A 12055-nucleotide genomic window follows, 5' to 3' on the forward strand; every position below is an offset into this window, starting at 1 on the left:
CACCGTGTTTTCTGTTTTTCCTCAGGCTTTTTAGGGTTTCATAGCTCAATATCTCCACTAAAATAAGTGTGTGTGCATGGGTAATATTTGGCTGTCTGCGTGAACCTTCTTGTGTGTCCAAGGAGGGATTCTGCTGACTTCAGAGTTATGACTTTAATCACTGCGTGTCTGTGTGTTTGAATATGCCAACAGTAGAAATTGTGCCGCTTCATGCAGTGTATCCATGTCTGCACGTCTCTCAGCTTGCATGTTGGTTTCTACGGATTCCGAACGTAGCATCGTGTTGGCTAATAGTTTTTGTCAGTGTGACTGAAATGAATGCAAGTTAACAGACTTGATTAGAGAAGCGAGCTGTGTCTCCACTTCATTCTCGCTCAGATTAAAAATTGTGCTTCCTGCAATGGATACGGTGATGCTTAATCCACCGCTTCAAATTATCAAAACTCAGAATGTCTGCAGGCGAAATAGGCATATGAACTGGTATTAATGGATGGAGATGGACGGAAAAAGAGCATATTTTCAGGATTAGGGTGATATTAGGCAATTCAAGGCCAGAGCTTGTGTCATGTTCAATAGATTACAAAAAGAGGAGAGGAAAGCAAAAAAAAGAAGAGAAAGAAAATTATGCAGTAACCCAACAAATCAGGCAAAAATACACTTTAACTTTTGCTTTGACATTAAATCTCAATTACAGTTATTTTTCAGGGTTTTATTAATATTTGCTTTTTCATCATGGACGTCTCAAGTCTTATTTTCTAGTATATTCACTTGCTTTACTTAATTCAGCCCCGTTATGTCTTGCATATACAGCTGGAGAGGAGTAGTTTAACCGTAGCGACTTGTTTTGGGAGAACACATACTGAAAGAACCAAGGTCTGTGTCTGTAATTTATGAACATCCGTTGACAACGCAGTGCTAAATCTTTGGTTATATGACAGAACAGTTTTACCAACAATGCCTTCAACTGACAAAATTCAATTCAGTTTTATTAGGCATTTCATTTGTTGTTATATTTTGTATTATTTAGGTCCTTGCATTTCACCAGGTGCACTGTTTTATTCGTGCTAATATACCATCTTACTTAGCTTCAGTTGACACAATTTAAAATGTTTTGTTTTGTTTTCATGAACTCTTACTTTTTTCTACTTCTGAAACATTATGGCTGTAAACACCTTTGCTCTCTAAGGGTCTGCAATTTGAGCCTTTTCTTCATCTCTTGTCCCTATGGGACAGCTGTTTTTATAACCTCAATAGTTCATATAACTTTTCAGTATTAAGCAACACTGAAAAGTGTACTTAGAGTACAATTTAAGAACTGTAAGAACTTAAATTTCTTATGCTAGATTGTACAATGGAACTGAAAATCATTCTTGAACTTTGTAATTCATAAGACTTGCTAAATTTTAAGAATTGTTGCACAATCCAACACAGTGGGGCACACAGTCTCCCAGCACTGTGTGCTCCTTGTTATTGTCTGATCTTCTTACACTCATCAGGATAAACAGAGTTGGCACCTGACTAGTCGTACAACGCAGCATACATTACTCACTGAAACCCTATGTCTTTTGCATACACACACACACACACGCGCGCGCACACACACCAGAAACACACAAATGTGTAACTCTGATGTTATGCCTCAGAGCACTTTCTGTGATCTTACTCATGCATCTACTCTTTTTTTACACTTGTACAGTAAATACATGTTTGCTTTTCCATTGTCAACTGTCTGTTATTGGTTTGATATTATCATATTATCATCTTAGAGTGAACATTATACGATTTTAAATTGTTTTTCCATAAGCCTGTATTGTTCCTAACATATATATATACTGCTCAAAAAAATAAAGGGAACCCTTCAGTGTTCTCTTAAATGTTAGTGTTCCCTTTATTTTTTTGAGCAGCCCATCCATCCATTTTCTATACACCCTTGTCCCTAGGTGGGGAGGGTTGTTGGTGCCTATGTAACAGAGTTACAAATGTGCTTCTTAAAAAAAAAAAAAAATCTAATTCATTTTATATTGAGAATTTGTGAATTTTATCTTATTCAGTTCTTTTTATTTGTTGTTTTTGCCTGCAGGGGTCGCCTTTCTGCACTCTGCCTCGTTTGTGTCTCCTGGGCTTCCGTAGTTCGGTCCAGTCCTCAAAGCTTCTCGGCTTCCCCCTTTTCCCCTCACAGCGTTGTTCTGCGCTGCTGTGAGTAAGTCAGAGGAAAGTTTGCTGCTGCGATGTTTATTTTATGTATGGATGTTGTTTATTTTGAGGTTTTTACCATATGTTGTTTGTTAGTGAGTTATTTTGCAGTTTTGACTGTCATTGTGGGTTTTTATAACCAGTTTTATTATATATATATTTTTTAATTTTGGCGCGAACAACCGGTGCTAATCCAGCACATTGTTTTTATTTTCACATTTAGGCTGGAGTTCAGGGAGAGTGAGTTGAAGAGGAGGTTGATTTGTTTTTACTCTTCTCCCCCAGAATAAAATATTTTATTGAAACCTGGTCAAATGACTTCTAGATACTCATTGATACCACCAGTTACACCTATCTGCAGCTAACGTTTCGGGCGAGAGGCAGGGTTCATCCTGGACAGGTCGCCAGGCTGTTGCAGGGCAACACAGACACAGAACAAACAACCATGCACACACACACTCACACTTAGGGAGAATTTAGAGAAATCAATTAACCTGACAGTCATGTTTTTGGACTGTGGGAAGAAGCCGAGGTACCCGGAGAGAACCCACGAATGCACAGGGAGAACATGCAAACTCCATGCAGAAAGACCCCAGGCTGGGAATCGAACCGAGAACTTCCTTGCTGCAAGAAAGAAAACCCGACCCTCTGGTCTGATTCGGCGCTGATTCTGGCCACAGTTTTTTCCACCAGGCATTCAAAGTTTCAGTTTTCATCTCTTGAATGGCCAAGTTCTGTATTACTTATATATATACATATATATATTAGTGGGTGAAGTGAGAAATTTAAGTGGAGTCTTTAATTTATTATACGTTATTGGGGCCACAGTGATTTTTGTCATTACGGAGAAAAAGTTCGATGCATTCATCTGCTTTATGTGTGGTGGGATCTGTTTTAAACCGCATAAATATGCAGCTAAATAGCCTATATTAATATGAATATAATTTGGCTGGTAAAAATAGTACATGACCGATTTTTTTTAATAGTGTCGGTCAAAATGATTGAGAGCAAAGAAGTCTAGTGAAACCCCTGAGGTGTACATTTATATATATATATAACAGTGATCGCTCGTTTTTCGCGGGGGCTGCGTTTCGAAAATAACCTGCGATAAGCGAAATCCGCGAAGTAGAGATACCTTTATTTTTTACAATTATTACACAGCATAATTAAATACTCTACATTGAAACCAAAGAACAAGCCTGTTTTCAGATCAGCAGATGTGCGTGTTCATCAATCGGGCCTTAATGTGAACCGGAGTCGTGTCATTAAAGCGTCTCCTCCAACCTGCCCCGTGAGATTCACAGCTGTAAGGCAGAGCGATGGATCTCGTCAAGCGAGCCTCCGGTCGGGTTTTGCGCTGATTCTGGCCAGTTTTTTCCACCAAGCATTCAAAGTTTCAGTTTTCATCTCTTGAATGGCCAAGCTCTATATTACGTATATTTAAATACCGTAACGTTATTGGCACACAGGTAGAGAAGAAGCGGAGACGTAGAACACAATGCATTGTGAAAAAAAAAAAAACGGCCCAAAACAAATCCGCGAAGCAGCGAGACCGCGAAAGGTGAACCGCAATATAGCGAGGGATCACTGTATATACGTATATATGCAGTGGTGGAGAAAGTACTCAAAAAATGTACTTAAGTTAACATTTTACTTAAGTAAAAGTAAGAAAGTACTGGTTTTTAAAAATACTTAAGCATTAAAAGTAAAAGTACTTGCTGGATGCATTTCAATCTGGAGAGACTCAAACGGAGAAAGAAAGCAATTAAAAAAGTTTAATGAGAAAATGAACATGAAAATAAACAAAGTCCTTTGGCGTTCAGGCCCCGGCCGGGGACGTCAAGCTGGACTTCGAAAAGCTCGATGAACATTCTTGATGCAGCATAGGAATGTAGACCCCCCTGGGCCTGTACTGGTGGCGGCTTGTACTGGCGAGCAGAAGGTGGAGATGGGGCGGAGGTGGGTTGATCGCAGCTGGTGAGCCGAGGAGGCTATGGGTGAAGGTCCTTTTGAACTGGAGCCCAAACGATGATTGGCTGGAGCAAGGCTTGAACCGGCGCTGATAGGTCCAGGTTGCAGAGAGGGCGGCGCTGATTGATGAGGCAGGTGCGACTAGAGTCTTCCAGACTGAACTTTTGTCAAGACTCCATTACCTAATCGCTAATATCATTAAGTGAACCGATCGTATTTAATTTTAATACATCAGAAATGTGCCATTTTAATGAACAATGCCACAGATAAAGCATGCTTTTATTATGTTTACTCTCTGTAACATAGTTTAGACTTAGATATGTGATTCCACACATCAGAATTTCAGGGATGGAAACATCTTGTCTCCTGTCCTGACATAGCATGAACTTCACTATTTTTTTGCCACTTGTGGCATTTATTTTGAAAGAAATTCAACTGAAAGGGTGGGCAGGGGAGGACATGGAACCAAGGAGCCACGTAGCAGAGTTGTAGTCTAGACCATTGAACCCGAGACGAAGACCAGCACCCCGCACTACATGACACAATAAAATTAAGTGCACCTATCAAATTGCTTCTCAAACTGATCTGAAAGATCCACATTCCCATAAAAACACCTAGATATTAAATACTTAAGAGCTGAAATAAATTTAACCAGTATCAATTCAAACCCTTCATTCTGTTTTCCTTTCATCTCTGTGCCACAATCCGCAGGTCTCCTGCCATCCCTAAAAAAAAATAACACCCTGGGCGGTTGCCCATATTGCCAATGTCAGAAACCACAACTGTCTGCATCATTAAACTGCACCATTAAACATAGCAATTAACGGTAAACAACGCTCAAATATAAACCCTGTCCAAGGCGCAATAAGCAAGAAATAACCAAGCAGAAGGAACACCTTGACTGTTTTCATCCTCCCTCCTGCTGCAACGTCTGCCACCATGACAGGTGATGAAAACAAAGAGCAATGATCATGCTCTGCATTCTTACGTTGTTGTTTTATTTATTCGCAAAGTCATCCATCCATTTGCAAATTAAATAACTAAATATATATATATATATATATATATATATATATATATATATATATATATATATATATACATATGCATGTATATTATATATATATATAATTATTATTTTAAATGAAATAAAATAATAGCTACTGCAGTGTACGCAGAGCATTACAAGAACAAAAAACAGCTCTCAGTGAGGCTTCAGTCCTATCAACCTTAGTAAAGATCCGTTCAGAAGAATCGGATCGTTCCTGAATGTCATATTGCACTTTGGTCACAGCGTTGTCCCATATATGCGACACCTCAGTCAACACCTCCACACAATAATTCAGGGCATGAGTGGCAACTTTTTTTCATTGCAGATGCAACATGTGTCTCTGTACAGCTAGCTTTGCTAGCATCACGTCCACGGAGCTTACCTTTCTTTAAGTTTTCCTTCCAAGTGACGCTAAAAGTTGGACGAAGTCCCCACCGTCTGTGAAAGCGAAGCGCTGCTGATTTTACATGTCGCCAGGCACGTGCAGAGGGGGGAGCTGGAGGTGCTTGAGCACCTGCCCTTTTTGCTCCTTGCCCCCTTTTGGTCAATTTTATTTTATTTTTTTTTGTATTATTATTTCCTAAGCCCTCTTCTGACACATAAAAACAGCAGCCTGATGCAGACATGTGCTAAAATTATTTTCTTTTTTGTATAACATAATAAACCGGTCACCTTGTTACCTTTGACCTTTTGCCCGTGACGCATGACGCAATTGCCTGTGAGTGAGATAAGGCGACTAACTGGAGCTCAACGTAGCGAACGTTCCAGATTACAGAACAGTTTTTGGTGAATTATAAAAAAAATACGTTTTTGGCGAATAAAGTGGAGTAGCTACTCGTCAGATGACGGAAAACATTTAAGCATTGTTTCTGCTTCAGCTCGGAGTCGCGGTTTAAGCAGAGAGGTAATGAAATACAACAGACACTGACAGGCCTCTGCGTCTGACTTTCTCTAAAGAACTACTGAACGGGAGGAGACAGCCAGGTGAGGAAAAATTGTTCTTATCGATTCAGTATTTTTATCATATAGACATTAGGCTGTTGTTGTGCTATTAGCTAGCTGCTAGCTAACAACTTTGCTAGCAAAGCTAAATAACTAAAAAGCTTCTCCCCTGTATCTTTATTGATATCAGTTATTCTTTAGTATCGCTTATGCAATAAGGGCACATCGCCTGTCCAAAACTGATCATCTCCATAATGGATATATGTCCGATCTTCTAATTTCCTTTGCTGCATAATGTACATTTCATTTATTCTAGCGTTAGGTAAATGTATCTTTAAGGAGAATAACGCTTAAATAATAGTCCAACAAGGATATTCATTTAGAATTAAAATAACTCACCCTGAATTACCATAATAGATATATAAAAGTGTCATTAATGAAGGGGAAAAAAACTCAACCCAGACTTTAACTTTAGGGTCTGGTTCGCAGAGTATGAAGTTAAATTTGTTTCCCAATTATTCAATGGAAAAAAAAAAAAACTAACCTCAGTTAAGTAAAATAAAATTGTAATCAAAACTTTTGGAATTGTAATGATTCCTTTAAAAAAAATGTTTGTTTAAAATACATTTATTTTAATTGACTCATTTTTACCAAACATTTATTTGCACACATCAGAAATCTTTTGCTGTGATTTTAGGCCCTGCTCAAGACGTCATGTGAGAATCACAAGCAAAACTTTGAGTCATAATCAAAAACTTGGAATAACAAGAAGATATTTCTGACAAGCACAAGTGTTTTGCAAAAAAGAAAGTTAACTTAATGAGTCAAAAATGTGTGATTTAAATTTTTTTTAATGTTTTTTTTTTTAAGCAAAACTCAGTAGGCTTTTCTCATGGTGGCAAGCATTAACAATTAAATTTTTGCTTTTGTTTTTTTCGTTTTTCTGCAGTTTCACGATTAAGTTTGATGCAGCTCTGCTTTCCTGACAGGCAGCTCTTTGTTTTATAGATTACGGTACACTAAAAGGTTGCTTTGTGCCCTTGTTTATATTTTTAATAGTGTAATTCTGTAAAGACAAAATATGTCTGGTCTAGCTCTGATTTACATATCTTGCTAAATTGCAGGTTTGAATATTGCAATACTTTCCTATAACAAAATAGACCTGCAGAAAGAAATTACTAATAAAATATCTTACATAGGCATAGTGTTGTGCTCTATATGAAGATGTTCGTTAGCTTTGATTGTATTTATGTCACATTTTTGTAATTTATCGTTGTCTATTAAACTCTGAAAGCTGTGTGGCTTTGTTAATATTCTGTCCTAGAATGCGGTTAGATGTGCCCTTTTTTTGTTGTTGAGCACCGGCCCCTTTAGTGGTCTCTGCACGGCTCTGTATGTCGCCATATCTTATGATTTATGCAGCGCTATTATATTACTGACGATTAGACAGACATCTTCTCCCGCTCAGAGGAAACCACTGCGCATGTCTTGGAGCTCCGCGTGCGAGTACAGTGGAAGGCGATGGGTGACAACAGACACGTAAGTCACGTTATTGCTTGGATTTTACGGCGCCACCTTACGTTCCTGAACTTCACATTTTAACGGACACAAAAGCGCAATGCGACTTGGATGTAACGAGTAACACGACAGTTTTGTAGAAATGTAATGAAGTAGAAAGTACAGATACTTACTGTAAAATGTAGTGGAGTAAAAGTAGAAAGTATCCACTATTAAATCTACTTAAGTAAAGTACAGATACACGAAAAATGTACTCTAGTACTTGTACTTCGTTACTTCCCACCACTGTAACCGAGTGGAAAAGCATTGTTTCACAATGACCACCAGAAGGTTATTGTGTGTAGAGGAACCCTGAGAATGGTATGAAAACCGTTAGACCGGTAGAAGTTGCTTTGTCCTGCTCGCTACGGTATGCTAACGTGCCTAACGGTTTTCTACTGTCCTAAAACAGATTTCTGTGACGAGCTGTGGAGAAGCTCCACAGTGAGGGACTGCGGGGCTTGGTATGTCTTAACATATTGGGGAGTTTCTGTTAAATGATATCTGGTTCTAGTTAAACAATAATCTGTTATTTCACTGAATGTATGTTTATCTGACCTTACTATACAGTGCCAGTTAGGGTGAATGGCACGTTGCCATCTGCGATTTTGAGTTGTAAGCAGTTTACTATGTTAGTATTTTGAGATGTTACACTAGGTGGATTATTTTGTAAGAAGTCTGTGTGATTTTATTATAGAAGTGTGCCTGCTTCAGTTGTTTATGCACTCAGTAAAAAAAAAAAAAGGGATTTATTTGATTCTTGCTATTCAAGTACCTGTCACTGTAAGATCTTTACCAAAATTTACCATTCTGTATAACTCCAAATTAATTTGACAATACTCTTCTTCTATTAGAGCATTCGGGAAATAAAAAAAACATTTATAACTTTGTGTCTGGGTTCCTCAGTTTACCAGGCTACATATATATATATATATCTCCAAGCGGGTGACGTGACCGTAATTTAAGTGAAGTCTTTAATTTCATTTATTAAAAGTTATATGCTACTTTATCTACTTTATGTGTGATGGGTTCTGGTTTCAGTTTAATTAGGTGAATATTAACTAAACTGCATAAATATGCAGCTAAATAGCCTATGTTAATATGATTAGAATTTGACTGGTAAAAATAGTACATGGCCGATTTTTTTTATACTGTTGGTCAAGATGACGGAGGACAAAAAAAGTCTAGTGCGACCTCTGAGATGTATATTGGGGCTGAAATGATTCCTCGAGTGATTCGAGTACCTCGATTATTAAAATTCCTTGAGGAAAATTGATCTGCCTCGAAGCTTTGTTAATTTATGTTTTATTATTTAGCACACCGTGTTCTGGCCGGAACATGAATTGCGTCGCGTGGAGCTCTCACTTCCGCCTCTGAGTTGTTGACGAAAGCTGTGTTGTCATCTTAACGTCCAATTTTCAAGTTCGGCCGTAGGGATTTCATTGATTGATGATAATGCCCAGGTTTTTGGGGGACCAATAGACATCCTTAAAATGACTGTAGCGATGCCTGGAGTGCAGCAGCCTTTCTCCTCTGAGACCTGCTGGTTCAAACCAAACGGCGGGAAGAGCGTTGAGGAGTACAGGTGAGCGGAGAGACTGAACACGGCGGAAATCATCTGAGTGTGACCAACGAAGGTGTCAAATCCCGTTGTAAACATAAACGCAAAAGCTTTGCAAGGCACACCTGTCAAGCCTCCTGTTTTGGCAGGGAAACTAACGTTTTTTTACCCACCTTTCCCGTAATTTTTTAAAACCATTTTTCTGTAAATTTTTGCTCTCTTCCTGGGTCTTACGTTCGTACCCTGGTCTACCGGTGGTATCTCCACCCCACATTACGTTCGTTTGTACATCTGTCTTCCCCAGACCTACTGTCTGTCTCCTGGTCTATTTTCTACCTCAAATCCCCCATCTTACATTCATTCGTTCAAAGATGAATACATAAACTGGAGTATATACAGTTTTTAATAAGCGTATTTACAATCCAATAATCAGATTAAAGTTATGCATAGTATAATGATCGTCATTCCAGGATGAACACCCACTTTAGCATTTGCCTCATAACTAGCAAGATAAATACTCTGGTAGCACACACAGGCTAACAGATTCTGATACATCTTATTGGTCAAAAGACATTTTATTATTGGTCAAAATGCATTGATATAAATTGACTGGTAATTGAACTGGTTCTACCTCTTTCTAAAACCAAAGTAGAAAACAGCTCCTAAAATAGGACTCAGAAGTTTTAACCTCAATACAGCAGTTTGACCAACAAAAATAAAATCTTAAAAACAAGTTTTGTTCTTCTTGAACAACTCTACATCAGTGCAACAGTTTGATCTACAAAATAAATAAAAATTATACTTTTCACATCTAACAGACCTTTAGCTCCTCACTGTTAACTCAGTCTCACTTTCCAGCTCTGCATTCAGTAACTTACCAAACATGATCCATAAAAACACTGAAGCAGAAAGCCTAAATATTTTTTTTCCCTGTCATTTTCAGCGTCAAACATATAACTAAAATATCTACTGATGTGTTTCTGTCTCTACCTCCCTCTGACTCTCTGCAGCCTGATGTTCCTGCATGGATTCATGGATTTACAACAGACACCACAGTAATGTACAATGTCAGAATGTGAACTAAATATAAAAAGTCTGTTTTTATCATACAGAATGAGAATTTAAACAACTTAATTTTCAGATGTATACATTATTATACATCTCAACTTTATTTACTGTGTAGCAAAAATTTTCACTAATTTATTTTTAAACCTCTCCTCAAGCACTTTTCTTATTGCCTCCTAACCATTAACCTTATAGTGTGGAAATAATGAAAAAAATATTGAAACGTTGAAAGAAATCAACTTGACATCATTCTTCACCTGTTCTCCTTTCTGGTTTTATTGAAATTAATGTAATTTTTATATCTTCACACTCTGAAACTCCACCTGGCTCTCCCATGCCTGATGTGCTCCTCTCATAATAAAATAGTTTAGTTTATTTAAAAATTCAAAACAGTTAACACATATTTCAATAAACTAAATTAAGACCTCACCAGAGATTCTTCACCTTTATTCAACATCATTCTAGCACTGCTGTTCTCCTAAATATCTAAATAATATAATATAATATAAATTAATGTTAAGTGGTCAGTATGATCAGGTGTTGCTCACTTAAAACAATAAAAAGGCTCATTTTGCTGCTGTTTCAGTCTCATTCTAAATCATTGTGACTAGACTAGCTAACTTAGTTAGCAATAAAATGTTGGACATGTGACTCTCCCAGAAATAAAACGGCTTAACCAAAACGATTTAGTTCTATGTTTGAAAGTAAACTGACAACAAGATGTTATAAACGAGCGATATTCATGGCAAACTTCCTGACAGATCGTTTACCTCATTCAAACTGAGTTTCTCTGACTCGTCTGCTGCTGCCTTTACTCTGAGCCGTTCAGAGGGGAGGAAGCGCTCTGCTGAATGCGCTGTTGTGCGCCTTCAAAATAAAAGCATGCGAGTGGAGGATTTTGAAATTCTTTGTAACTGGGGTGAAATTATTGGAGGGAGGACGAATGTGGCTCTCTCCAATATTGGGCGCTATCCACATAGGCGCTTCCTACGCCTATGTGGATAACTATTAGGTTCTCACTTTTAATCATTTTAAAGAGCAATTCTTTAACTGCATTGCCATTTCCAGACAGAATTTGAAAGATGTCTTGGCTGAGGGGAACAATGACATGAATGCTGTTGTAGAGGGGTGAAAAATGAGTTCTTAGTAAATAAAAACAATAAGTAAGAAAATAGGCACCCCAACATAAACTTGACGAGCAGAACATGGTTTCCCGCACAGCAGTTACTCAGTTCTATCATCATCAGTGTAATCCTCCTCCTCGTGATCATCCTGTGGTTCTTCTCCGTGCTCAGACTCTCCGATGACTGACTCGTCTTCTTAAGTGTGCGGTGGTCCCTCATCTCCGACCTGCGGCCCGTGATGACCGTCAAGACGAGCAAGCTCTGTGGCGATGCTAGGGTGATTCCTCACCTTCATCCGAATGTCCTCATAGACAAGTTCCTCTTCGGGAGTCAGTGCATCCAAGAGCTTCTGATTAGGCTGCCTGAGATCAGCGATATACTTCTGGATGATTTGCTAGACCACCTCATGATGGCGAGCATCCGGGACATTTCCACGATAGTTACCCAGGGCCCGATCACCAGGCTCGACCAGAAGCGTATGCGCGATCCAAGTGATGGGCTTGAACAAAGTTGCTCTCACAGGTCCGAGATCATTACGGAACCCGTAATAGATTTTCCCATCCACCTCAATGAAGGCTCTCCTCACGTTGG

General features: G+C 38.5%; 1 long non-coding RNA gene across 2 annotated transcripts in view; it reads left to right on the forward strand.

Annotated features, from left to right (window-relative positions):
• The first annotated feature begins 5333 nt into the window (after positions 1 to 5333).
• The window catches only part of LOC145552492 (uncharacterized), a 42373-nt gene continuing 35651 nt past the window's right edge, over positions 5334 to 12055 (forward strand). For both annotated transcript variants that reach the window (XR_014088553.1, XR_014088552.1), the window contains exon 1: positions 5334 to 7696. This is a non-coding gene — a long non-coding RNA (uncharacterized LOC145552492). The remainder of the gene's footprint in view (positions 7697 to 12055) is intronic.

This window comes from Poecilia reticulata, chromosome 8 (assembly GCF_904066995.2).
Source record: "Poecilia reticulata chromosome 8, P_reticulata-male-v2, whole genome shotgun sequence".
Lineage (NCBI taxonomy): Eukaryota > Metazoa > Chordata > Actinopteri > Cyprinodontiformes > Poeciliidae > Poecilia > Poecilia reticulata.